The sequence below is a fragment of the Somniosus microcephalus genome, chromosome 4 (assembly GCF_052327205.1).
Source record: "Somniosus microcephalus isolate GS21.2 chromosome 4, FLI_Smic_1.0, whole genome shotgun sequence".
NCBI lineage: Eukaryota > Metazoa > Chordata > Chondrichthyes > Squaliformes > Somniosidae > Somniosus > Somniosus microcephalus.
The window spans coordinates 43,548,202-43,574,687 of record NC_140990.1 but is presented as its reverse complement, the minus strand read 5'-3'; the positions used below and the strand labels follow the sequence as shown (position 1 = coordinate 43,574,687).

At 48.1% G+C, this 26,486-nt stretch overlaps 1 pseudogene; it reads left to right on the top strand.

Moving 5' to 3' along the window:
* The window catches only part of LOC147118755 (uncharacterized), a 50,155-nt pseudogene extending 24,968 nt beyond the window's left edge, over positions 1-25,187 (top strand).
* The last annotated feature ends 1,299 nt before the right edge of the window (positions 25,188-26,486 follow it).

Here is a 26,486-nt window from a genome sequence, read left to right as displayed (position 1 = left end):
AACCATCTCCTGAAATCTAACAGAATTAGAACACAAGAAGTAGGAGCAGAACCAGGCTACACGGCCCCTGGGCCCGCTCCACTACCCACAGGGCCACGACCATTCCGAACCTAGACTCATGTCCAATTTCCTGCCCGCTCCCCGTAACCCTTAATTCCCTTTACTTCCAGGAAACTATCTATTTCTGTTTTAAATTTATTTAATGATGAAGCTTCCACAGCTTTCTGGGGCAGCAAATTCCACAAACCTACCACCCTCTGAGTGAAGAAGTTTCTCCTCATCTCAGTTTTGAAGGAGCAGCCCCTTATTCTAAGATTATGCCCCCTAGTTCTAGTTTCACCCTTCATTGGGAACATCCTCACCGCATCCACCCGATCAAGCCCCTTCACAATCTTATATGTTTCAGTAAGTTCGCCTCTCATTCTTCTGAACTCCAATGAGTAGAGTTCCAATCTACTCAACCTCTCCTCATATGTCCACCCCCTCATCCCCGGAATTAACCGAGAGAACCTTCTTTGTACTGACTCGAGCGCAAGTATGTCTTTTCTTAAGTATGGACACCAAAACTGTATGCAGTATTCCAGGTGCGGTCTCACCAATACCTTGTACAACTGCAGCAATACCTCCCTATTTTTATATTCCATCCCCCTAGCAATAAAAGCCAACATTCCATTGGCCTTCTTGATCACTTGCTGCACCTGCATACTAACTTTTTGAGTTTCGTGCACCAGGACCCCCAGATCCCTTTGTACTACAGTACTTTCCAGTTTCTTGCCATTAAGATAATAACTTGCTCTATGATTTTTCCTGTCAAAGTGCATAACCTCAAACTTTCCAGCATTGTATTCCATCTGCCAAATCTCTGCCCACTTACTTAGCCTGTCTATGTCCCTTTGCAGGTTTTTAATGTCCTCCTCACTCACTACTTTCCCTCCCATCTTTGTATCATCTGCAAACTTTGATATGTTACACTCGGTCCCCTCCTCCAAATCGTTAATATAGATTGTAAAGAGTTGGGGACCCAGCACTGATCCCTGCGGAACACCACGAGTTACTGATTGCCAGTCTGAGAATGAACCATTTATCCCAACACTCTGCTTTCTGTTAGAGAGCCAATCCTCCACCCACACCAGAATATTACCCCCAATCCCGTGATTTTTTATCTTGAGCAATAATCTTTTATGTGGCACCTTGTCAAATGCCTTTTGGAAGTCTAAATACACTACGTCCACTGGTTCCCCTTTATCCACCCTATATGTTACTTCCTCAAAGAACTCAAGCAAATTTGTCAAACATGACTTCCCCTTCATGAAACCATGCTGAGTTTGTCCTATTAAATTATGTGTATCCAAATGTCCCGTTACTGTCTCCTTAATAATGGACTCTAAAATTTTACCAACCACAGATGTTAGGCTAACAGGTCTATAGTTTCCAGCCTTCTGCCTACTGCCCTTTTTAAATAAGGGTGTTACATTACTTGTAGACCGCATTGTGGCGCTCGAGCTGCGGGTGGATGAGTTTTGGAGCATGCGCGATGCTGAGAGGCTCGTGGATAGCACATTTAGCGAGTTGTTCACGCCTCAGGGTAGGGCTGCACAGGGGGTGACCATCAGGCGGAGCAACAGAGGCAGGCAGGAAGTGCAGGGGCACCCTGTGGACATCCCCCTTTCAAACAAGTATACCAAGTTGGATACTGTTGAGGGGGATGACTCACCAGGGGAAGGCAGCAGCAGCCAGCTTCCTGGCACCAGGGACGCTTCTGCTGCTCAGAAAGGGAGGAAAAAGAGTGGGAGAGCAATAGTGGTAGGGGATTCTATCGTAAGGGGAACAGATAGGCGTTTCTGTGGCCGCAAACGTGACTCCAGGATGGTTTGTTGCCTCCCTGGGGCCAGGGTCATGGATGTCACTGAGCGGCTACAGGGCATTCTTAAGGGGGAGGGTGAGCAGGCAGAGGTCGTGGTCCACATTGGGACCAACAACATAGGTAGGAAGGGGGATGAGGTCCTGCATCAAGAATTTAGGGAGCTAGGTAACAGATTAAAGAGCAGGACCTCAAAGGTTGTAATCTCTGGATTACTCCCAGTGCCACGTGCTAGTGAGTATAGGAATAGGAGGATAGAGCAGATGAATGCGTGGCTAATGAGTTGGTGTAGGGGGGAGGGTTTTACTTTCCTGGATCACTGGGCCTGCTTCTGGGGAAGGTGGGACTTGTACAAGTCGGACGGGTTGCACCTGAACCAGAGCGGGACAAATATCCTTGCGGGGAGGTTTGCTAGCACTGTTGGGGGGGGTTTAAACTAACTTGGCAGGGGGATGGGATACAGAGGGGAGCTGAAAGAGGGGGTGATGTGCTGCCAATTATAGAGAAAAAAACAAGTCAGCTTGGTAGACAGGGCAAATATACAAGGGCAAGGCTGGATGACATCTATTTTAATGCAAGGAGTCTTGCAAATAAGGTGGATGAACTGAAGGTGTTGATAAACACATGGGAGCTCAATATTCCGGGGTAGAGAATCTTCAGGCGAGACAAAGGGGGGGGGTATAAGAGGAGGGGGTGTAGCAATATTAATTAAGGAGTCAATTACTGCAGTAAGGAGGGATGACATATTAGCAGGTTCCTCTAATGAGGCCATATGGGTGGAGCTTAAAAACAAGAAGGGGGCAAGCACTTTGCTGGGAGTGTACTATAGGCCTCCAAACAGTCAGGGGGAGATAGAGGAACAGATATGTAGGCAAATCTCAGAGAAATGTGCAAATAATAGGGTAATAATAATGGGGGATTTCAACTTCCCCAATATTAACTGGGATAGTCAGAGTGTGAAAGGCACAGAGGGTGTAGAATTCTTAAAGTGCATCCAGGAGAGCTTTTTGAGCCAGCATGTAGAAGGTCCTACAAGAGAGGGGGCGGTACTGGACCTAATTCTAGGGAATGTGGCCGGCCAAGTGGAAGAAGTGCTAGTAGGTGAGCACTTTGGTGACAGTGACCATAATATGGTGAGATTTAAGGTGGTCATGGAAAAGGACAGGGATGGGCCGGAAATAAAGGTTCTAAATTGGGGGAAGGCCGATTTTAATAGGATAAGGCAGGATCTGGCCAAAATGGACTGGGATCAGCTCTTGTAGGAAAATCCGCATCGGAGCAATGGGAGGCTTTCAGAAGGGAGATTGAGATCATACAATGGCAACATGTTCCCGTAAAGGTCAAGGGTGGTTCCAAAAACCACAGGGAACCGTGGATGTCAGGGGATATACGAGAATGGATTAGAAAAAAAAGGAGGGCTTTTGGCAGATACAAAAGGCTAAAGACGGAGGAAGCCCTAGAGGAGTACAAAAAGTGCAGGGGGATACTTAAAAAAGAAATTAGGAGATCAAGGAGGGGCCATGAAATAACACTGGCGAGCAAAATAAAGGAAAATCCTAAGATGTTTTATAAGTATATTAAGGGTAAGAGGATAACTAGGGAAAAAATAGGGCCCATTAGGGACAAAAGTGGCAATCTGTGTGTGGAGCCGGAAGATGTAGGAGGGGTTCTAAATGAATTTTTTGCATCTGTTTTCACTATGGAGAGGGACGATGTAGACATAGAAATAGGGCGGGGGGACTGTGATATGCTCGAACACATTAACATCGAGAGGGAGGAGGTATTGGCGGTTTTAGCAGGCCTAAAAATGGATAAATCCCCAGGCCCGGACGAAATGTATCCCAGGCTGCTGTGTGAGGCAAAGGAAGAGATTGCGGGGGCTCTAACACATATATTCAGAACCCCTCTGGCCACAGGGGATGTGCCAGAGGACTGGAGAACCGCTAATGTAGTTCCATTATTCAAGAAGGGGAGTAGGGAAAAACCGGGGAACTACAGGCCAGTGAGCCTAACATCAGTCGTGGGAAAATTATTGGAAAAAATTCTGAGGGACAAAATCAGTCTCCACTTGGAGAGGCAAGGATTAATCAGGCATAGTCAACATGGCTTTGTCAAGGGAAGATCATGTCTGACTAATTTGATTGAATTTTTTGAGGGGGTGACTAGGTGTGTGGATGAGGGCAACGCAGTGGATGTGGTATACATGGATTTCAGTAAGGCCTTCGATAAAGTCCCGCACAGGAGACTGGTCAAGAAGGTAAGAGCCCATGGAATCCAGGGTGCCTTGGCACGTTGGATACAAAACTGGCTTAGTGGCAGAAGGCAGAGGGTGATGGTCGAAGGTTGTTTTTGTGACTGGAAGCCTGTGGCCAGTGGGGTACCACAGGGATCGGTGCTGGGTCCCTTGCTGTTTGTGGTCTATATTAATGACTTGGATATGAATGTAAAAGGTATGATCAGTAAGTTCGCGGATGATACAAAAATTGGTAGGGTGGTAAATAGCGAGGAGGGTAGTCTCAGTCTGCAGGACGATATCGATGGGTTGGTCAGATGGGTGGAACAGTGGCAAATGGAATTTAACCCGGAAAAGTGCGAGGTGATGCACTTTGGGGGGACTAACAAGGCAAGGGAATACACAATGAATGGTAAGACCCTAGGCAAGACGGAGGGTCAGAGGGATCTGGGTGTGCAAGTACACAGATCCCTGAAGGCGGCGGAACAGGTGGATAAGGTGGTAAAAAAGGCATATGGGATACTTACCTTCATTAGCCGAGGCATAGAATATAAGAGCAAGGAGGTTATGATGGAGCTGTATAAAACACTGGTTAGGCCACAGCTGGAATACTGTGTGCAGTTCTGGTCGCCACACTACAGGAAGGATGTGATAGCTTTGGAGAGGGTGCAGAGGAGATTCACCAGGATGCTACCAGGGCTGGAACGCTTCAGCTATGAAGAGAGGCTGGGCAGATTGGGTTTGTTTTCCTTGGAGCAGAGGAGGCTGAGGGGGGACATGATTGAGGTGTACAAAATTATGAGGGGCATAGATAGGATGGATACTAAGGAGCTTTTTCCCTTAGTAGAAGGGTCAATAACTAGGGGGCAGAGATTCAAGGTAAAGGGCGGGAGGTTTAGAGGGGATTTGAGAAAGAACTTTTTCACCCAGAGGGTGGTTGGAGTCTGGAACTCACTGCCCGGAAGGGTTGTGGAGGCTGGAACCCTCACAACATTCAAGACGCATTTGGATGAGCACTTGAAATGCCATAGCATACAAGGCTACGGACCAAATGCTGGAATATGGGATTAGATTAGACAGGGCATGATGGCCGGCGCGGACACGATGGGCCGAAGGGCCTCTATCCGTGCTGTATTACTCTATGACTCTATGACTCTATTAGCAGTTTTCCAATCTGCCGGGACCTTTGCTGAGTCCAGGGAGTTTTGGAAAATTATTACCAATGCATCCACAATCCCTACCGCCACTTCCCTCAAGACCCTAGGATGTAAGCCATCAGGTCCAGGGGATTTATCCACCTTGAGTCCCATTATTTTACCAAGTACCACTTCCTTAGTGATTTTAATCGTATTTAGCTCCTCCCACCCCCCCCCCCCCCTAGAGCCCCCTGTTTGTCCAGTGTTGGGATATTCTTAGTGTCCTCTACTGTAAAGACTGATACAAAATATTTGTTCAGCGTTTTTGCCATCTCCATGTTTCCCACCATTAATTTCCCAGTCTCATCCTCTAAGGGACCAACATTTACTTTAGCCACCCTTTTTCTTTTTATATAACTATAGAAACTTTTGTTATCTGTTTTTATATTTTTTGCTAATTTACTTTCATAATCTATCTTCCCTTTCTTAATCAATCTTTTAGTTATTTTTTGCTCACTTTTAAAGACTTCCCAATCTTCTATCCTCCCACTAGATTTGGCTACCTTATATGCCCTTGTTTTTAGTCGGATACTATCCTTAATTACTTTACATAGCCACGGGTGGCTATCTTTTACACCCTTTTTTCCTCAGTGGAATATATATTTTTTGGAAGTTGTAAAATAACTCCTTAAATGTACACCACTGATCATGTACCGTCTTACCCTTTAATCTATTTTCCCAGTCCACTCTAATCAATTCTGCTCTCATACCTTCATAGTCTCCTTTATTCAAGCTCAGCACGCTTGTTTGAGATCCAATCTTCTCACCCTCTAATTGAATATGGAATTCAACCATGTTATGGTCACTCATTCCAAGGGGATCCTTTACGAGGACATTTTTAATTAATCCTGTCTCATTACACAGGACCACATCTAAGGTTGCTTGCCCCCTGGTCGGTTTAGTTATATACTGCTCAAGAAGCCCATCCCTAATACACTCAATGAACTCATCTTCAAGGCTGCCCTGCCCAATTTGATTTGTCCAGTTAATATGATAGTTAAAATCCCCCATAATTATAGCTGCTCCCTTATTACAAGCCTCAACTATTTCCTGATTAATACTCCGTCCAACAGAGTTGCAACTGTTCGGAGGCCTATAGACTACGCCCACTAGTGTTTTTTTCCCCTTATTATTCCTTATTTCCACCCAAACTGTTTCACTATCCTGCTCCTTTGACCCAATATCATTTCTCTGTATTATAGTGATTCCTTCCTTTATTAACATAGCCACCCCACCTCCCCTTCCTTCCTGCCTGTCCTTCCTGATCGTTAAATAACCTGGTATGTTTAATTCCCAGTCATGGTCACCCTGCAGCCATGTTTCTGTAATGATCACAAGATCATACCCATATGTAGTTATTTGTGCCGTTAACTCATCCATTTTGTTTCAAAAGCTACGTGCATTCAGATAAAGAACTTTCAAATATGTTTTGTGACACTTAGTTCCTGTTTTTTCCCCTTTTACTACTTTACCTTTACTCCATACCTTCTGTCCCTTCCTGACACATTCTGTTTTTTAATTCCACCACTGCTGCCTAAGTCTATGACCTTCTCCGTTGTCATTTTTATTATTTGCTCTCTGGAAACCTCCCCCCCACTAACTAGTTTAAAGCCCTCTCTACAGCCCTAGTTATATGATTCGCCAGGACTCTAGTCCCAGCACTGGCCAAGTGAAGTCCGTCCCAATGGAACAGTTCCCTCCTGTCCCAGTACTGGTGCCAGTGTCCCAAGAAGCAAAACCCATTTCTCCCACACCAGTCTTTGAGCCACGCATTTAACTCTTTGATTTTATTTATCCTAGCCAAATTCGCTCGTGGCTCAGGTAATAACCCAGAGATTATTACCCTTGAGGTTCTGTTTTTTAATTTGACCCCTAGCTGCTCATACTCCTTTAACAGAACCTTCTTCCTTGTCTTATCTACGTCGTTTGTACCAACATGGACCACGACAACTGGATCCTCCCCCTCCAAGTTTCTTTCCAGCCCAGAAGAGATGTCCTTAACCCTGGCACCAGGCAGGCAACACAGCCTTCGGGACTCCCGATCTCGATTGCAGAGAACCCTATCTATCCCCCTAATGATACTATCCCCTACCACTACAACATTTCTTTTTACTCCCTCCACTTGAATGGCCCCCTGTTCCACGGTGCTGTGGCCAGGTTGCTCATCCTCCCTGCAGTCCCTGCTCCCGCCCTCACAGGGAGTAAGAACCTCGAACCTGCTTGACAAGAGCAAGGGCTGTGTCTCCGTCAACACTACCTCCTGGATCCCTGTACCTGCCTCACTCATAGTCACACCATCCTGTCCCTGACCACGGACTACATCTGCATTAATTAATTTCATGGGTGTGACTACCTCCTGAAACATAGAGTCCAGGAACTTCTCCCCCTCCCTGATGTGTCGCAGTGTCTGAAGCTCGGTCTCAAGCTCTTTAACACGGAGCCTGAGTTCCTCTAGCAGCAAACACTTATCGCAAATTTAATCACCGTGAGCCTCAATGGGGTCCACCAGCTCCCACATTTCACAACAGTAACACATCACCTGTTCACCCATATCTATATAATTAATTAAATTTCTTATTATTAGTTATGAAGGCCCTCTGCCCCGAAATAGATGATAATATTACACCACTGTTTAATAGGACTTACCAACTTAAAGCTATCGAAGAGAAGGAAAAGGATCTACCAACCAGCTGATCGCCAACCTCCCTCGTGAATGCTGTCTGGGGGACCTGTCCGGTTGAATTGTCTTGCTGCTCCGCTTCTGCAATGCTGGATTAGCCTGAGAGTGGGAAGCAAAACAGAGCAAAAACATTCCCTCACCTCCCACTTGCCCGAACTCTCCCACTTACCAAACTCTGCTTACACTCAATGCACCGCACTAAGCCCGCCCCTTTTTATACCCGGATTTTACTTCCGGTTTAAACTCCCCAACAGCTTAATTTACTCTTTAAAAAAAAAATTAAACTTACTTCAAATAATTAACTTTTTCACTCACTAAAATTCAGTAAATACACTAAAATGACTTTTTCTCCCACTTACCAAACTCTGCTTACACTCAATGTACTGCACTCACTCTTCCTATGACCTCTTCTTCGAATACTAACTGACACTCATGTGCCTCACCCTCTGATAGCATTCCCTCTGCGGGGTTGACTCTATGTTCCCTTATAATCTGGACTGATCTGTCCTTGGGTATCAATACTGCTTCCTGAGCTGCCCTCCTTCTGTCTGATACAGCCTCCATTTTGCCTGTGTTTAGCAGGTCCACACTGTGTTTTGCGTGTGTAATATCAGCTGTCCTGACATAGTGACGGGCTCGCATATCCGCACCGCCCATGTGGCACAGTCGAGGGCCGCCACACATCTCGCCATTCCTTTAGCCATGGGGGTTTGTTGGGTGGAGTAATAGGCAATTGGCCTCATATCTCCCCCGTACTCTTGGGTGACTACAGCATTATAGAAGTTCCCGTCTATATTATATATATATATATATGGAATGGTTTGACTATATTTGGCAATCCTAGTGCAGATGCGGACGTCAGGGCTGCTTTTAATTTTGCATAAGCCTCGTCCTGCTCCGATTCCCATTCTATCTTATCAGTGGCGGGTCTCCCCCCTTTAACTAACCATTGAATCAGCTCTGCTTTCCCTGCAAAGTCTGATATAAAATTCCTGCAGTAATTAAACAGTCCCAACACTTTCCTCACTCCCCAGACGGTCACTGGCCTTGGCATGTCTTTTATGGCTGCCTTTCCTTCCTGCGGGAGTGCCTTATACCCCTGGCTCATTTCGTGCCCCAGATACTTTACTTTGGACAGTCCAACCTGTGCCTTTTTGGGTTTCAATTTAAAGCCAGCTTTCTGAAGTGTCTGGAGGGTGGCCAGTACTGCTCCCATGTGTCCTTTGGCATCCTCTGATGCAATCATTATGTCATCGACATATTGGAGTAGGGCGCTCTGGTACTTTGATAGGTCTAACCCGTCTAAGGCTTGACTCAGTACACGGTGGAATATATTTGGACTGTTGTGGAAACCCTGCGGGACCCTGGTCCATGTGTACTGTCTATCCCCGCACAGGTTCGAATGCTCTTTGTGACGCCAATTGTTGTGGAGTATTTTAAACCAACACTCGACACAAGGTTTTAGATCGATAGTCAAGTTGTCTTTATTGCACCGGTGGGGAAACAGTCTGCTCTGTCTTAGCCAGACCTTTCCAAATTGCCACAGCAAACACTACATTTTTATACATTACAATACACATGGCCATCTCATGCACAATTCATTCCTGCCACCCGATTGGATCCCGACCCACCTGCATCTTCACTGATTGGTTGCCTATGCCGCGTTACATTAAAGTACCGCCTTTATTATCGGCCGTTATCCCACAAGCTGTTGTTGCACCTCTGACCTCTGACCTCTGTTTATGCCAGATGGGTCTCATCAACATTGTACTTCTGACTCATTGTCCTCCTTTCCTGCCTCTCTCGGCCTCTTTTACTTCCAACTCATTGTTTTACTTTCCTGCCAGAACAGAACTTACATCCTCTCGGCCTCTTATGGTTCCTTGTCCGGCTATGTTATCTCAACTGCTAATTCAGCAACTTAGAAAAATCTTATTACTGCAAAGTATGGTCTTTATTACACCATTCAGTGAAACTGCCAGCGATGTCAGTTTAACTCTTTCCCCACTGCAACACTCCTCCTCCCTGATTGCAATGTCTGCATCGTCCCTCTCTTTTGTGAAAACAGGCGCAAAGTATTCATTAAGAACCATATTCATGTCTTCCGCTTCCACACACAGGTCACCTTTATAGTCCCTAATAGGCTCCACTTGTTTTCCTTGTCAATATTTTTTCATGCCCTCTCTTTGCTTTTCTTCTGTGAAATAGTGCCATAGGATCTTTGATATCCACCTGAGAGAGCAGACGGGGCCTCGGTTTAACGTCTGCTCCAAAAATCGGCACCTCCGACAGTGCTGCACTCCCTCAGTACTGCACTGGAGTGTCAGCCTAGGTTTTTGTGCTCAAGTCTCTGGAGTGGGACTTGAACCCACAACTTTCTGACTCAGCGGCAAGAGTGCTACCAACTGAGCCACTGGCTGACACTAAAGAACAAGCAGTTCTGACGGGTCAGAGCGATCATAATATGATAGAATTCTTCATTAAGATGGAGAATGAAGTAGTTGACTCAGAGACTAGGGTCCTGAATTTAAATAAAGGAAACTATGATGGTATGAGGCGCAAGTTGGGTAGGATTGATTGAGGAATGTCACTCAGAGGGTTGACAGTGGATAGGCAATGGCAAACATTCAAAGACCGCATGGATGATCTACAGAATTTGTTCATCCCTGTTTGGCATAAAAATAAAACAAAAAGGGTGACTCAACGGTGGCTAACAAGGGAAATTAGGAATAGCATAAGATCCAAGGAGAGGACATATAAATTGGCCAGAAAAAGCAGTAAACCTGAGGATTGGGAGCAGTTTAAGATTCAGCAAAGGAGGACAAAGGGATTAATTAAGAGGGGGAAAATAGAGTATGAGAGTAAGCTTTCAGGGAACATAAAAACTGACTGTAAAAGCTGTTATAGATATGTGAAGAGAAAAAGATTGGTGAAGTCAAGCATAGGTCCCTTGCAGTCAGAATCAGGGGATTTTATAATGGGGAACAAAGAAATGGTAGACCAATTAAATACATACTTTGGTTCTGTCTTCACAAAGGACACAAATAAAATCCCAAAGATGTCGGGAAACATAGTGTCTAATGACAGGGAGGAACTGATAGAAATCAGTATTTGTAGGGAAATGGTGTTGGGGAAATTGATGGGATTGAAGGCCGATAAATCCCCAGGGCCTGATAATCTACATCCTAGGGCACTTAAGGAAGTGGCCCTAGCAATAGTAGATGCATTGCTGATCATCTTCCAGCACTCAATGCAGTGTAGGTTTACCATTTCAGTGTTCTGACTGTGGGAAGAGCTTTCAAAGCCCTGGGGAGCTGAAGGGACACCAGCTTGTTCACACGAACGAGAGACCCTTTAAATGTTCTGAGTGTGGGAAGAGTTTTAAAATCCCCTGAGAGCTCAAGCAACACCAGCGAGTTCACACTGGGGAGAGACCGTTCACCTGCTCCGAATGTGGGAAGGGATTCACTCAGTCATCCAATCTGCATAAACACCAGCGCCTCCACACTGGGGAGAGGATAGTCATCTGCTCCGAATGTGGGAAGGGATTCACTGAATCATCCACCCTGCAGACACACCAGCTTGTTCACACTGACGAGAGACCCTTTAAATGTTCTGACTGTGGGAAGAGCTTTAACAGCTCTGGGGAGCTGAAGGGACACCAGCGAGTTCACACTAACGAGAGACCCTTTAAATGTCCTGAGTGTGGGAAGAGCTTTAAAATCCCCCAGGAGCTCAAGCAACACCAGCAAGTTCACACTGGGGAGAGGGCATTCAGCTGCTCCGTGTGTGGGAAGGGATTCGCTCGGTCCTCCAACCTGCTGGTACATCAGCGAGTTCACACTGGAGAGAACCCCATTAAATGTTTTGACTGTGGGAAGAGATTTAAAAGCTCCGGGGAGCTGAAGAGACATCGGCTCCTCCACACTGGTGAGAGACCGTTCACCTGCTCCGTGTGTGGGAAGTGATTCACTCAGTCATCCACCCTCCTGTCACACTGACGAGAGACCCTTTAAATGTTCTGACTGTGGGAAGAGCTTTAAAAGCTCGAAGAGCCTTAAGAGACACCAGCGTCTTTACACTGATCATAGAATCTAACAGCACAGAAGGAGGTGATTCGGCCCATCGTGTCTGTGCCGGCTCTTTGAAAGAGCTGTCCAATTTAGTCCCAAACCCCAGCTTTATCCCCAGAACTCTGCAAACTAGTCCTCTTCAAGTACACGTCCAATTACCATTTGAAAGTTCCTGTGGAACCTGATTCCAGCATCCTTTCAGATGGTGCGTTCCAGATCTTAACAACCCTCTGAATGAAAACAATTCTCCTCATTTCCCTCCAGTTCTTTTAGCAACTATTTTAAATCTGTGACCTTTGGTTACCGACCCACTTGCCAGAGTGAACAGTTTCTCCCTACTTGCTCGATCAAAACCCCTCATCATTTTGAACACCTCTATTAGGTCTCCTCTTAACCTTCTCTGCTCTAAGGGGAACAATCCCAGCTTCTCCAATCTCTCCACATAACTGAAGTCCCTCATCCCTGGTACCATCCTGGTCAACCTCCTCTGTACCCTCTCCAAGGCCTTGACATCCTTCCTAAAGTGTGGTGCCCAGAACTGTACACAAGACTCCAGCTGAGGCCAAAACCCTGCAGCTGCACAAAACCCTGGTTAGACCACACCTGGAGTACTGTGAGCAGTTCTGGGCATCAAACCTTAGGAAGGATATATTGGCCTTGGAGGGAGTGCAGCGTAGGTTTACCAGAATGATACCCGGACTTCAAGGGTTAAGTTACGGGGAGAGATTACACAAATTAGGGTCGTATTCCCTAGAATTTAGAAGGTGATACGCTTATCAATTGCTTCATAAAAGGTGATGAGTCGAAGAAGAGATGACGAGTCGAAAGAAGAGATGAATAAGGCTTTTATTAGCTAAGAAGAGACCATGCTTCTTCGTGAGTGACTGAACAAGTCTGAACGAAACCCACACAGTGGTGGGTGGAGTCAGCTGAGGCATGCCTCCATACACAGCGCCACCCAGAGGTGGCAATATACAATACAGTGGTTTACCACATTCACCCCTTGTTTAATGTGAAGTCCGGCGGGGTGAAGGGTACTACAAGTTAAGTCTATCAGGAGGCCTTGTCTGACGTCCTGATCGTCGTGGTGGCGGCGGTGGTGTTGCAGCATCCGACGTCGGGTCTGGTGTCTGGGTGGTTGGCGAAGATTCCTGGGGCTTTGGCATGCCGTCTGCAGGGGTTGGGTTGGGAGGGGTGGTGGGGGATAACAGTGGTAAGGGGGATAACGGTGGTAATTCAGGGGTACCCGAGGGTGCGAGATCTCGTATGGAGACCGTGTCCTCCCGCCCGTCTGGGTATGTCACCCAGGCATACTGGGGGTTGGCGTGTAGGAGGTGCACCCGCTCGACCAGGGGGTCCGTTTTATGCGTCCTCACGTGCCTCCGCAGTAGGACGGGCCCAGGAGAAGTCAACCATGCCGGTAGCGAGGTTCCCGATGTGGACTTCCGGGGGAAAACGAACATTTTCTCATGAGGGGTCGCATTAGTGGCAGTACAAAGCAGTGACCGAATGGAGTGGAGCGCTGCAGGGAGGACCTCCTGCCAGCGGGAGGTCGGAAGGCCCTTAGATTTTAGTGCTAAGAGGACTGCCTTCCAAACCGTCGCGTTCTCCCTTTCCACCTGGCCGTTCCCCCGGGGGTTGTAACTGGTGGTCCTGCTCGTGGCGATACCTCTTGTTAGCAGGTACTGCCGAAGTTCGTCGCTCATGAACGATGAGCCCCTGTCGCTATGTATATAGCTGGGGAACCCGAACAGAGCGAAGATGTCATTCAGACACTTGATGACCGTGGTACTGGTCATGTCTGGGCAAGGGATGGCAAAGGGGAAACGGGAGTACTCATCAACTATGTTGAGGAAGTACACATTGCGGTCAGCGGAGGGGAGGGGCCCTTTAAAATCGACGCTCAGGCGTTCGAAGGGGCGGGTGGCCTTGATCAGGCTTGCTCTGTCCGGCCTATAGAAGTGCGGTTTGCACTCGGCGCAGATTTGGCAGCTCTTGGTCATGGTCCTGACCTCCTCGATGGAGTAGGGCAGGTTACGGGATTTGATAAAATGGAAAAACCTGGTGACCCCCGGGTGGCAGAGGTCATTGTGGAGGGACTGCAGCCTATCACTCTGCGCGTTGGCGCATGTACCACGTGATAGGGCATCTGGGGGCTCATTGAGTTTCCCTGGCCGATACAAGATATCATAATTGTAGGTGGAGAGTTCGATTCTCCACCTCAAGATCTTGTCGTTCTTGATTTTACCCCTCTGCTTATTATTAAACATAAAAGCTACTGAACGCTGGTCAGTGAGCAGGGTAAATCGTTTCCCGGCCAGGTAATGCCTCCAGTGACGCATCGCTTCTACAATAGCCTGGGCCTCCTTTTCGACGGAGGAGTGTCTCGTCTCGGGGCCCTGGAGGGTCCTTGAGAAAAAGGCCACGGGTCTGCCCGCCTGGTTAAGGGTCGCGGCTAGGGCGAAGTCGGAGGCATCGCTCTCCACTTGGAAGGGGATGGACTCATCCACCGCGTGCATTGCGGCCTTCGCGATATCGTTCTTGATAAGAGTGAAGGCTGCACACGCCTCTGGTGTCAGGGGGAAGGAGGTGGCTTTGATGAGGGGCCTGGCTTTGTCTGCATAGAGGGGCACCCACTGGGCGTAGTAGGAGAAAAACCCCAGGCATCTCTTCAGTGCTTTTTGGCAGTGGGGAAGGGGTAGCTCCATTAGGGGGCGCATTCTGTCGGGGTCGGGCCCGATGACTCCGTTCTCCACCACGCAGCCGAGGATGGCCAGGCGCTTGGTGTGAAACATACATTTTTCCTTATTGTACGTTAGGTTCAGCCGTTGGGCCGTACGGAGGAAATTTGCTAGATTAACGTCGTGGTCCTGCTGGTCGTGGCCGCAGATGGTGACGTTATCCAAATAGGGGAAGGTTGCCCGCAGCGCGTTCTGGTCAACCATTCGGTCCATCTCCCTTTGGAAGACCGAAACCCCGTTGGTGACGCCGAAGGGGACCCTAAGGAAGTGGTAGAGGCGGCCGTTTGCCTCGAAGGCAGTATACTGGCGGTCCTCATGGCGGATGGGCAGCTGGTGGTACGCTGACTTAAGGTCGATGGTGGAGAATACTTTGTATTGCGCAATCTGATTGACCATATCAGATATGCGAGGGAGGGGGTACGCGTCCAGCTGGGTGTACCGGTTTATGGTTTGGCTGTAGTCGATTACCATGCGGCGTTTTGCAGTGGTTTTAACGACTACAACCTGGGCTCGCCAGGGGCTAGTGCTACCTTCGATAATGCCCTCCTTCAATAGCCGCTCCACCTCAGAGCTGATAAAAGCTCTGTCCCCGGCACTGTACCGTCTGCTTTTGGTAGCGATGGGTTTACAGTCGCGGGTGAGGTTAGCGAACAGGGGAGGGGGGGGACTTTTAATGTGGAAAGGCTGCAGGTGGTTTGCAGCGGGCGATTTAAAAGTTGTTGGTTGCAGACTGTGAGTGGGGGGAGGGGTCCACCGTATGCTAGTGTGACACTCTTAAGGTGGCACTGAAAATCCAACCCTAGCAGGACGGCAGCGCAAAGACGGGGCAGGACTAGCAGTTTAAATTTTTTATATTCAGTGCCCCCTACTGACAGGGTCACCACACAGTAGCCGCTGATGTCCATTGACTGGGACTTGGACGCCATAGAAATGCGATGGTGCGTTGGCAGAATCGTGAGGGAGTGGCTACGTACCGTGTCGGGGTGGACGAAACTCTCTGTGCTCCCGCTGTCGATCAGGCAACTGGTGGCGCGGCCGTTTACCGCGATATCCATCATGGAGCTGGATAGATGGTGAGGGAGGGCTTGATCCAGCGTCACGGAGGCCAGTATGTGGCTTAGTGAGTCACTATAGTCATCCGCCGAGACGGTGGTCGGTTCCGGTGACGAAATGGCGGTTGAGTGCGTTGGATACGATGGCGGCGGATGCCATGCGGCCGGGGGTACACAAAATGGCGGATAAGATGGCTGCTCCCACGGCCCGCACGCTGCGCTGCTGGCTGGCTTCCCCTTGCAGGCGTTAGCGTAATGGCCTTTCTTCCCGCAGCCCGAGCAGGTAGCTGTCTTAGCTGGGCAGTGCGCTCTGGGATGTTTTAACTGGCCACAGAAATAGCATTTTTGGGCCTGGTTACTGGGCATCGAAGCAGTTCTTACCGGAGGCTGCTGTCTCGGTTGGGTCGCTGCAGCGGTTGGTGCCGGGGGCGGCGGTCCCGTGTCCCACGGTTTCGATTGCCATGTCTCGGCGCCGTTACGGGGGTATGCCTCGAGGTTTCGGTGGGCCTCCTCTAACGAGAGCGCAAGGGCAATGGCCGTCTTCAGGTCGGGTTCCTTGCTTTCTAGCAGTCTCTGCTGGGTGTGGTCTGACTGGAGGCCCCTGACGAAGGCATCACAGGCGAGTCCCTGCGCGTGCTCCACAGCCGTTACCGCTTTACAATCGCAGTCTCTGCAGAGTGCCAGTAGCGCCCGTGCAAATGCCCCTACCGATTCTCCCGGTTGCTGCCTGCGGGATCCCAAGAGGTGTCGGGCGTAAATTGTGTTCACTGGGCGCGTATATTGCCCTTTTAGTAGCTCGAGGGCCGCCACGTACGTATTAGAGTCCCGGATTAGCATATATACTTGATGGCTCACCTGGGCGGTCAAAATTTTCAGTTTGTGATCCTCCTCTGTAACCTGTGAGATTGCGAGGAAGGATTCAAAGCAGCTCAGCCAGTGTTCAAACTTGGCTGATGCACCCACCTCTTGAGGGTCGAGGTCCAGGCGTGGTGGTCTGAGGGCTCTCAGCAATGTCTGCTGTATCCGTTGCTGTTGTTGCTCCTCAGGTGTCGCCATTTAACTTTTAGCTAATAAAATTGATACGCTTATCAATTACTTCATAAAAGGTGATGAGTCGAAGAAGAGATGACGAGTCGAAAGAAGAGATGAATAAGGCTTTTATTAGCTAAGAAGAGACCATGCTTCTTCGTGAGTGACTGAACAAGTCTGAACGAAACCCACACAGTGGTGGGTGGAGTCAGCTGAGGCATGCCTCCATACACAGCGCCACCCAGAGGTGGCAATATACAATACAGTGGTTTACCACAGAAGGTTAAGGGGTCATCTGATCGAAGTTTTCAGGATATTAAGGGGAACAGATAGGGTAGATAGAGGGAAACTATTTCCGATGGTGGGGGAGTCTAGGACTGGGGGCATAGTCTAAAAATTAGAGCCAGACCTTTCAGGAGTGATATTAGGAAACACTTCTACACACAAAGGGTGGTAGAAGTTTGGAACTCTCTTCCGCAAATGGCAACTGATGCGAGATCAATTGTTAATTTTCAATCTGAGATTGATAGGTTTTTGTTACCCAAAGGTATTAAGGAATATGGGCCAAAGGCAGGTGTATGGAGTTAGGTCACAGATCCGCCATGATCTCATTGAATGGCGGAACAGGCTCGAGGGGCTGAATGGCCTCCTCCTGTCCTATGTTCCTAACTAGTAATTTGTAAAGGTTTAGTGTAACTTCCTTGTTTTTGTATTCAATGGCCCTATTTACAAAGCCAAGTATCCCATACACTTTCTGAACTGCCTCACCAACTTGCCGTGGCACTTTCAAAGATTTGTGAATATGGACCCCCAGGTCCCTCTGCTCTTGCACCCCCTCAAAATAGTCCCATTTAGATTATACGGCCTCTCCCTGTTGTTTCTCCCAAAGTGCATCACCTCACACTTATCCTCATTTAATTTCATCTGCCTTGTGTCTGCTCATTTCACAGTCTGTCTCTGTCCTCCTGAAGTCTGCTACTACTATGCTCACTATTTACTACGTTGCCAAGTTTTGTATCATCCTTAAACTTCAAACTTGTACACCTATACCCAAGTCCAGGTCAGTTATATATAACAAGAAAAGCAATGGTCCTAATCCCGACCCCTGGGGGAACCCACTGCATACTTCCCTCCAGTCAGAAAAACATCGCTCAGCACTGCTCACTGCCTCCTCTCCCTTAGTGTGGAGATCACAGAATCACAGAAACCCCACAGTGCAGATAGAGGTCATTTCGGCCCATCGAGCCTGCACCGACACATATCCCACCCGATCCCCGTAACCCCTACACCAACACATATCCCACTCTATCCCCATAACCCCACGTATTTAATCCCCCTAACACTAAGGGTCAATTTATCATAGCCAATCAACCTAACCCGCACATCTTTGGACTGTGGGAGGAAACTGGAGCACCCGGAGGAAACCCACGCAAACACGGGGAGAATGTGCAAACTCCACACAGACAGTCACCCGAGGCCAGATTCGAACCGGGGTCCCTGGCGCTGTGAGGCAACAGTGCTAACCACTATGCCACCGATGCCGGAGTTGGAGTGGGGTGGACAAATGTAAGAAGTCACACAACACCAGGTTATAGTCCAACAGCTTTATTTGAAATCACAAACTTTCGGAGCGCTGCTCCTTCGTCAGGTGAAGTGGAGAAATGCATAAAGACACAGCTTATATCGTCAGAGAATAATGTCAGATGTTTACAGGGAATCTCTCCCTTAGACAATTATATACCCAAGTTACCATCAACCCTTTAATTCCCTGTGCTTCTATTTTCTGAGTAAGTCTCTTATGTGGTATTTTATCAAATGCCTTTTGAAAGTCCATGTATACAACATCTGCTGCACTACCTTCATCAACCCTCTGTTACTTCATCAAAGAACTCAATCAGGTTAGTCAGACACGATTTACCTTTAACAGATCCATACTGGCTGCCCCTTATTAACCCATGCTTCTCCAAGTGAGAATTAATTTTGTCCTTGGCAATGGTCTCTAGTCGTTCACCCATCACTGACATTAGTCTGATTGGCCTGTAGTTACCAGGTTTATCCCCCTCCCCTTTTTTAAACAAGGTGTAACATTTGCAATCCTTCAGTCTTCTGGCACCACTCCCATATATCTGAGGGAGATTGAAAGATTGTGGTCGGAGCTTCTGCTATCTCCACCCTAGCTTCCCTCAGCAATCTAGGATGCATCACATCTGGACCGGGTGACTTGTTAACTTTGAGTGATGACAACCTATTTAGCACCTCCTTTCTATCCATTTTTATCCAATTTCTCTACTCCCCCCTCCTCTACTGCGACATTAACTTCATCCTCTTCTTTTGTGAAGACAGATGCTAAGTGCTCATTCAGTACCTCAGCCACGCCCTCTGCCTCCGTATGATGAGCTCCTATTTGGTCCCTAATCGGCCCCACCATTCCTTTAACTATCCTTTTACTTTTCATATGTTTATAGAAGATTTTTGGGTTCTCTTTTATGTTACCCGCTAATCTTTTCTCATCTTGTCTCTTTGCCCTTCTTATATCCTGTTTCAATTTCCCCCCACACTCTCTGTATTCTGCCTGGTTTTTGACTGTATTCTGTACCTGACATTTGTCGTAAACCTCCTTTTTCTGTTTTATTCTAACCTCGATATCCTTTGTCATCGGGAGCTCTTGCTTTGGACGCCCCATCTTTCCTCCTTATGGGAATATGTTTGGTTTGTACCCGAACTATCTCAGCCTTGATGCCCTGCCATTGGTCATTCACTGTTTTCCTGGACAATCTTTGCTTCCAGTCCACCTGTGCTCGATCCCTTCGCAAATCACTGAAATTGGCTCTCTTCCAGCTGGGTATTTTCACCGTTGATTTTTCTTTGTCCCTTTCCATAACTACTTTAAACCTAATGATATTGTGATCACTGTTAACCAGATCCCTCCTGCCCCAGAACCGATGAGAGACCCTTTAAATGTTCTGACTGTGTATAGAGGTTTCAGAGTTCATCCCATCTGAGTCACCAGCTTGTTCACACAGATCTTCAAAGAAAGGAAGAGGTTTTAGAAAGGCTGGTGACACTAAATGTTCGCAGCCATCTCAGAGTAGTGTCCCTTTAGTTACAATCTCACAGAACAAGAAGAATCGCTGTCCATTAAATACCACAAACCCCTGTGTGGAGGAGAGGGGGAGATAGTCTGTCCCAGTAACTGTGGCAGAACAGAATTAGCGACCCTGTGCCATAAGGGCTTGACCTTCCCCACTCCCTGCTTTTCCTCAAGTGTCTCATCCTTAAAATTCTCATCCTTGTTTTCAAATCCCTCTGTGGCCTCGCCACTCCCTATCTCTCTAATCTCTTCCAGCCCCTACAACCCCCCGAGATATCTGCGCTCCTCTAATTCTGGCCTCTTGAGCATCCCCGATTTTAATCGCTCCACCATTGGTGGCCGTGCCTTCAGTTGCCTGGGCCCTAAGCTCTGGAATTCCTTCCCTAAACCTCTCCATCTCTCTACCTCTCTCTCCTTCTTTAAGATGCTCCTTAAAACCTACCCCTTTGACCAAGATTTTGGTCATCTGCCCGACTATCTCCTTATGTGGCTCGGTGTCAAATTTTGTTTTATAACGCTCCTGTAAAGAGCCTTGGGACATTTTACTACATTAAAGGCGCTTTATAAATACAAGTGGTTGTTGTTTCCTGAAACTAATAAATTCCCCAGAGGGAAAAAAACTTGTTATTTTACTCCCAAATATTAAAAAGTTTATTTTTCAGAAGGACGAGGTTTATCTGCTTTTATTCATGAATTAAAAAAGTCTCTATTAAAACCTGAGCCAGTGTGTTGTGAGACAAAGAGCCTTGTGCCCAATAAGGGGAATAAAGGCCCACAGCCTCCCCTGGCCCCGGGCCCTGAACAAGGGACTGGAGAAACTCGCTGCCCTGCGGATCAGACAATCAGCCGGCGCTAGTCCCACCCCTCAGGCTCCCCGATTGGTTGGAGGACCCACCGCCGGCTCGTTCCTCCAGCCCCGCCCCGCTCGCTCCCTATTGGTCGGAAGTTCCCGTCAATCAGGCCGTGGGGCCGGGTCACGTGTCCCTCACTGGGCGGAGCTGCAGGTCGGCGGGAGCGGGGTCGGGAGATTAATAAACTGCGGGTAGGCCGCGCCGCAGGGTTTCTAAAGTTGGAGAACGGCCTCAGGCCTGAATGAGATCCAACGGCCCGGTCTATGTTCCACCGGACGGCAGCGGTGAGGCTTTTTCTCAGTGACAGGGCCGGGTTATGCGTTGCCATCTTGGTAGAGGAAAGACTGACCGGTTCCCTCTGCAACACGGCGCATGCGCGGTCATCTTCTCTCCTCCTGAGGCGGTCCCTGGGACCGAGGATGACGCGCTTCCGCTAACAATGGGTTGTCATGTGACTGATGAGTGCGGCACCAGGAAACCCGGACAGGAGAAACCACAACTGGATCGACACAGCAGAGCCGCCAATCCAGAGCCGGCTTGTATCAGGGCGGGCGCTGGATGCGGAAGACGGTCCCTGGCCGCCTGTGTAGGTCTTTTTGTTGCATCAGTTTGAGCTGGAGTGGAGATGGAGGAGAAGCTGCTGGGTTTAACCCCCAGGACTTCTGAGCCCAGGAGGACCCAACAATTTCCAATGTGAGACTGTCAAGGGAGGTGGCTTCTGGGGGAGATTAGCTTGTTAAACAGACGCTGTCCCGACAATGTAAAAGAGTATTGTTTTAGGAACAAATATTTCTGTAAAGGCTTTTAATCTATTTTACAGATATAGATTTTTTTATTCATTCTTGGGGTGTGGGTGTCGCTGGTAAGGCCAGCATTTATTGCCCATCCCTAGTTGCCATTGAGAAGGGGGTGGTGAGCCACCTTTGAACCGCTGCAGTCCGTGTGGTGAAGGTGCTCCTACAGTGCTGTTAGGGAGGGAGTTCCAGGATTGTGAACCAGTGACATTGAAGGAATGACGATATATGTCTAAGTTAGGATGGTGTGTGGCTTGCAGATGATGGTGATCCCATGCACCTGCTGCCCTTTTCCTTCTTGGCGGTAGAAGTCGTGGGACAGGTAGGGTGGCAGGTTCCCTTCCATAAGAACACAAGAATTAGGAGCAGGAGTGAGCCATACGGCCCCTCGAACCTGCTCCGCCATTCAATAAGGTCATGGCTGATCTTCGACCTCAACTTGACTTTCCCGCCTGATCCCCATATCCCTGAGGGACATTAGTGAACCAGTTGGGATTTTAATGACAATCCGGCAGCTTTAATCGTTACTTGTTTTTCTAGTACCGGCCCCACAAATTCCCAGATTCATTGAGCTCAATTTCACAACCTGTCTTTGTGTTTTTGTGGGTTCTCTCTCACTCCCTTTTTCCTGTTTTATATTCATTTTACAGGGTATTGGAAGGGCAGGATTTGTAGACAGGAAATTAGACTCAAACATCACATCAAGATCTGACAGAGCCACTCAATTCATCGGGACCTAAATATCATCAAACATAACATGGAAGCAAAAAGCACCATTCACAGCGGGGAGAAACCGTACACGTGTTCTGTGTGTGGATGAGGATTCAGTCGATCCTCTGGCCTGGCGAAACACAAGCGCAGTCACACCGGGGAGCAACCCTGGAAATGTAGGGACTGTGGGAAAGGATTCAATTGCCCATCTGAGCTGGAAATTCATCGACGCAGTCACACCGGGAAGAGACCATTCACCTGCTTCGTGTGTGGGAAGGGATTCACACAGTCATGTGACGTGCTGACACACCAGCGAGTTCACACTGGGGAGAGGCCATTCACCTGCTCCGTGTGTGGGAAGGGACTCACTCAGTCATCCCAACTACAGAGACACCAACTTGTTCACACAAATATGAGACCTTTTAAATGTTCTGACTGTGAGAAGAGTTTTAAAAGCAAAAAGGATCTGCTGACACACCAACGAGTTGACACTGGGGAAGGTCCGTTCACCTGCTCCATGTGTGGGAAGGGATTCACTTCTTCATCCCACTTACTGAAACACCAACTTGTTCACACCAATGTGAGACCTTTTAAATGTTCTGACTGTGAGAAGAGCTTTAAAAGCAAAACGGATCTGCTGACACATCAGCAAGTTCACACTGGGGAGAGGCCGTTCCCCTGCTCCGTGTGTGGGAAGGGATTCACGAATTCAACCCACCTACTGAGACACCAGTGAGTTCACACTGGGGAGAGGTCGTTCACCTGCTCCATGTGTGGGAAGGGATTTGCTACTTCATTCAACCTTCTGACACACCAGCGTGTTCACACTGGGGAGAGGCCGTTCGCCTGCACTGTGTGTGGGAAGGGCTTCACTCGATCATTCAGCCTGCTGAGACACCAGAGAGTTCACACTGGCGAGAGGCCGTTCACCTGCTCCGTGTGTGGGAAGGGATTCACTCAGTCACCCCACCTACTGATTCATCAGCGAGTTCACAAGTGACTGCAGGGGTTGGATTCTGCTGTTAATGCTGCTGTTAATCACATCCAGGACTGAACCATGTTCATTCTAACAGTTGGGTTCACTCCTGCTGTGGAACTCCACCACTGAGCCTGCTGAAGGTTGTAGGCTCAGGGAGTGGGGTCTCCAGGAGTGGACGGTAAGAAAGCTGGGTTTCGGTATCCTGACAAATATATGGTGAGGAACCAGAGGAATCCTTACTAAGGAAATGACTGGGGTTTCACCGGCCAGTGTAGGTCTAGGGATGAATGATGCCTGACTCCCTGAACTAACTTACATTGAACCCAGTTGAGATCAAGTGGAATTCAGTTTACAGGAGAATAGAGAGAAATATCACCCACAATTGAGGGAGATAAAAGCAGCCATTAGAGAAGCTCAGAGATCTTTGGAAAAGAAAAAGGTGCTCAATTGTGGTAATAATGGCAAAATCTTTCCCAGCTCCGTCAGGAGGCAGAATCCCGTTAAAGATGGTTTCGGGCAGGGCTGGGCAATGATTTGGGCTGGAGGGCCACTTAACAAGTTGTGGTGAGCTGTTGAGGGCCGCACACCAATGTTGCCCCTAAGGTGCGTGGCTGCACGGTGGCGCAGCAATGGCGAGGCCCCGCGCAGGCCGCTCACCAGCTCCTGCTGCTGGGAGAGAAACTGCGCAGCACATTTAAAGGGACCACGCACGTTGGTGAGAGCAAAGTGTTCAATTGGTGAATCGGAAACAGTCCAACTCTTAGTGTTGAGCATCGCACCACTTCTACCCTCCCAATAATTTATCAACATAAATTCAGATAGTCATCAGATACTATCTTAAATACACAGAATGTGGTGTAAGATAGTAAAATCTGCCGTTACTAAATGAATGAAATAAGTGAGCGATCGATCGATGGATTATATTTTGGACTGAAAGTCCACCTGGCTGTTTGGCCGAGCGGCTCGACTCTTTTGAAGCACAAGTAGCTCTTTGTGGACACTGTTTCTGCTTCAAAAAACTGAAGGACATCAGAAGTCATTAACGGAGATGGGCACAGCATGCCAGCTCAACAAATGGCACCAAAGAATGGTGGGATGTGGGTTTATGCCCATTCTCCCTCACACAGCAAATCCTTAATCTCCACTGGACTGTCGGGAAGAAAGAGGGGGGTCAACAGAAAGTGAGCGTGTCCCCACAAGGAAGTTCATTTGGAGGGTGAGACCCCACGGGTCACAGTAGAACGGCAGGGTCAGAGCAAGCTGCCCACCTGTTCCCTCAGCTGAGAATGCTTTGGTTGTGTGCAGGGACCTAAAGAGAAAAAACAGAACAAAAAGTAAACGGCAAAAGAAAATTCAATGGATTTGCTTAAAGCAAGAAAATACTATATTTGTAAAATAACTGCAGGTAGTTCTTTGGCTAAACTCTTACTTAGTCAAACAATCATATTCCAATAAGTGATATTGCAGCTTGCTGTTGATGATAATTAGAGATGTACTTTGTAGATAAATAGTGTACGAGGTTAAAAAGCAGAAAGCTTCCCATTTGGGGATTCCTGTTGCTGCGGAACTGCTCAGGCTGTTTCCATCGTTATTTTATTGTCCTTTTGGCCATTTTTAGTAGCTGTCCTTCTAGTTCAGATATGTTGGGGGTAATTTGAACCTCCCCCACCTGACGGGATTGAATTTCCTGCCCGTTTTACACCTTCCCCGATTTTGCTCTCCAATGATTTCAGTCGAAAGTGAAATCGGGCGGGGTGTAAAACAAGCGGCCGATCTGATCGCATTAGTTTCCCGCCGGGTGTGTGAGGTTAAAATCACCCCCTGCTGTTCCCAAACACAACCCAAGCGAATTTCTCCTGACAATAGTTTGGTTCCGATCCTTAATAATGTTCCAGCTACTCTTATCACCACAATTGCTTTAATTCTGACATTTGGCCTGTGATCTGACAGCAAAGCAGTGATCTCTTCACATGCAGTGAGCAAATGGGAACAAACTGGAGGTCCATTGTGCAGGAAGAAACCCAGACACGCAACGACCTTTTCTCTCATTTGAAGATGTGCATTGCTGAAGAGGATAAGACAGCTTGTAATGTGGAGGACAATCTAATGTCAGGCAGTGTGCTTGGAGATGTCCAAATATTTATCACCATCCAGTCAGGTCCAACACATTGAAAACTCTTGGAACATCTCAGATTTGTGAAACATTGAGATTGATTTTATTGGAAATATCAAATTCAGCTCTGATTTACAAACCTTTATTATCACAATGCTCTTGCCATTGAGATGCATCAGTCAGCTGCATAAGGTAGATTTGATATTTTCAATAAATACAGGGTTCAGTTTCATATTTCCAAATATGATTGGCTTCTCAAGTCCATTAAACACCACAAATCAGATCATTCAGTCAGGCTCATTTCAAAGAAAGGCTCAATTGCAACTGGCACATGGGCAAGAATGGAATGTCGATCCTTCTCTTGCAGCTGATCGGGGACCTTGGATGTGTTTGACGTTGCTGAGATTGCTGAGCTTAGACTTCTTGGGGCTGATTTTCATTCTGGGTGGACATCGGGCAAGCGGTGCGATGGTGCTGCCTGTCCAATGTCCTCGGCGAGAGGACCGAGCCATTTTGATGGCCAGGTCTCATCTGTCCAACTGCTAAACCAGGGCTGTCAGGGAGCTTGCTGATCGGAGGGCGGGGGGTGGGTGAAACTGGAAATCTGCCGGCTCCTCCATGGAACAGAGCCAGACACATTGATGCAGCAAACGGCAGATTCCATTTGCCCGCCTCTGTTTGTGGTTGTGACTCCCCTGCTGCCTCGGAGACAATGACCCGCCTCCTGACGTTACGTGGGGTGGGTCACGTCCTGCAAACCTGCTTGAGTTTTTGAAGAAATTTAACCCTTTTACACCGATATCATTCTGGTAAATCTGCGCCGCGACCACTCTCCAAGGCCAATATATCCTTCCTGAGGTGCGGTGCCCAGATCTGAACGCAATAGTCCAGATGGGTTCTAACCAGAGCTCTGTACAGCTCCCAGCTGCTGAGACACCAGTGAGTTCACACTGGGGAGAGGCCGTTCACCTGCTCCGTGTGTGGGAAGAGATTCACTCAGTAATCCACCCTGCTGAGACACCAGCAAGTTCACACTGGGGAGAGGCCGTTCACCTGCTCTGTGTGTGGGAAGGGATTCACTC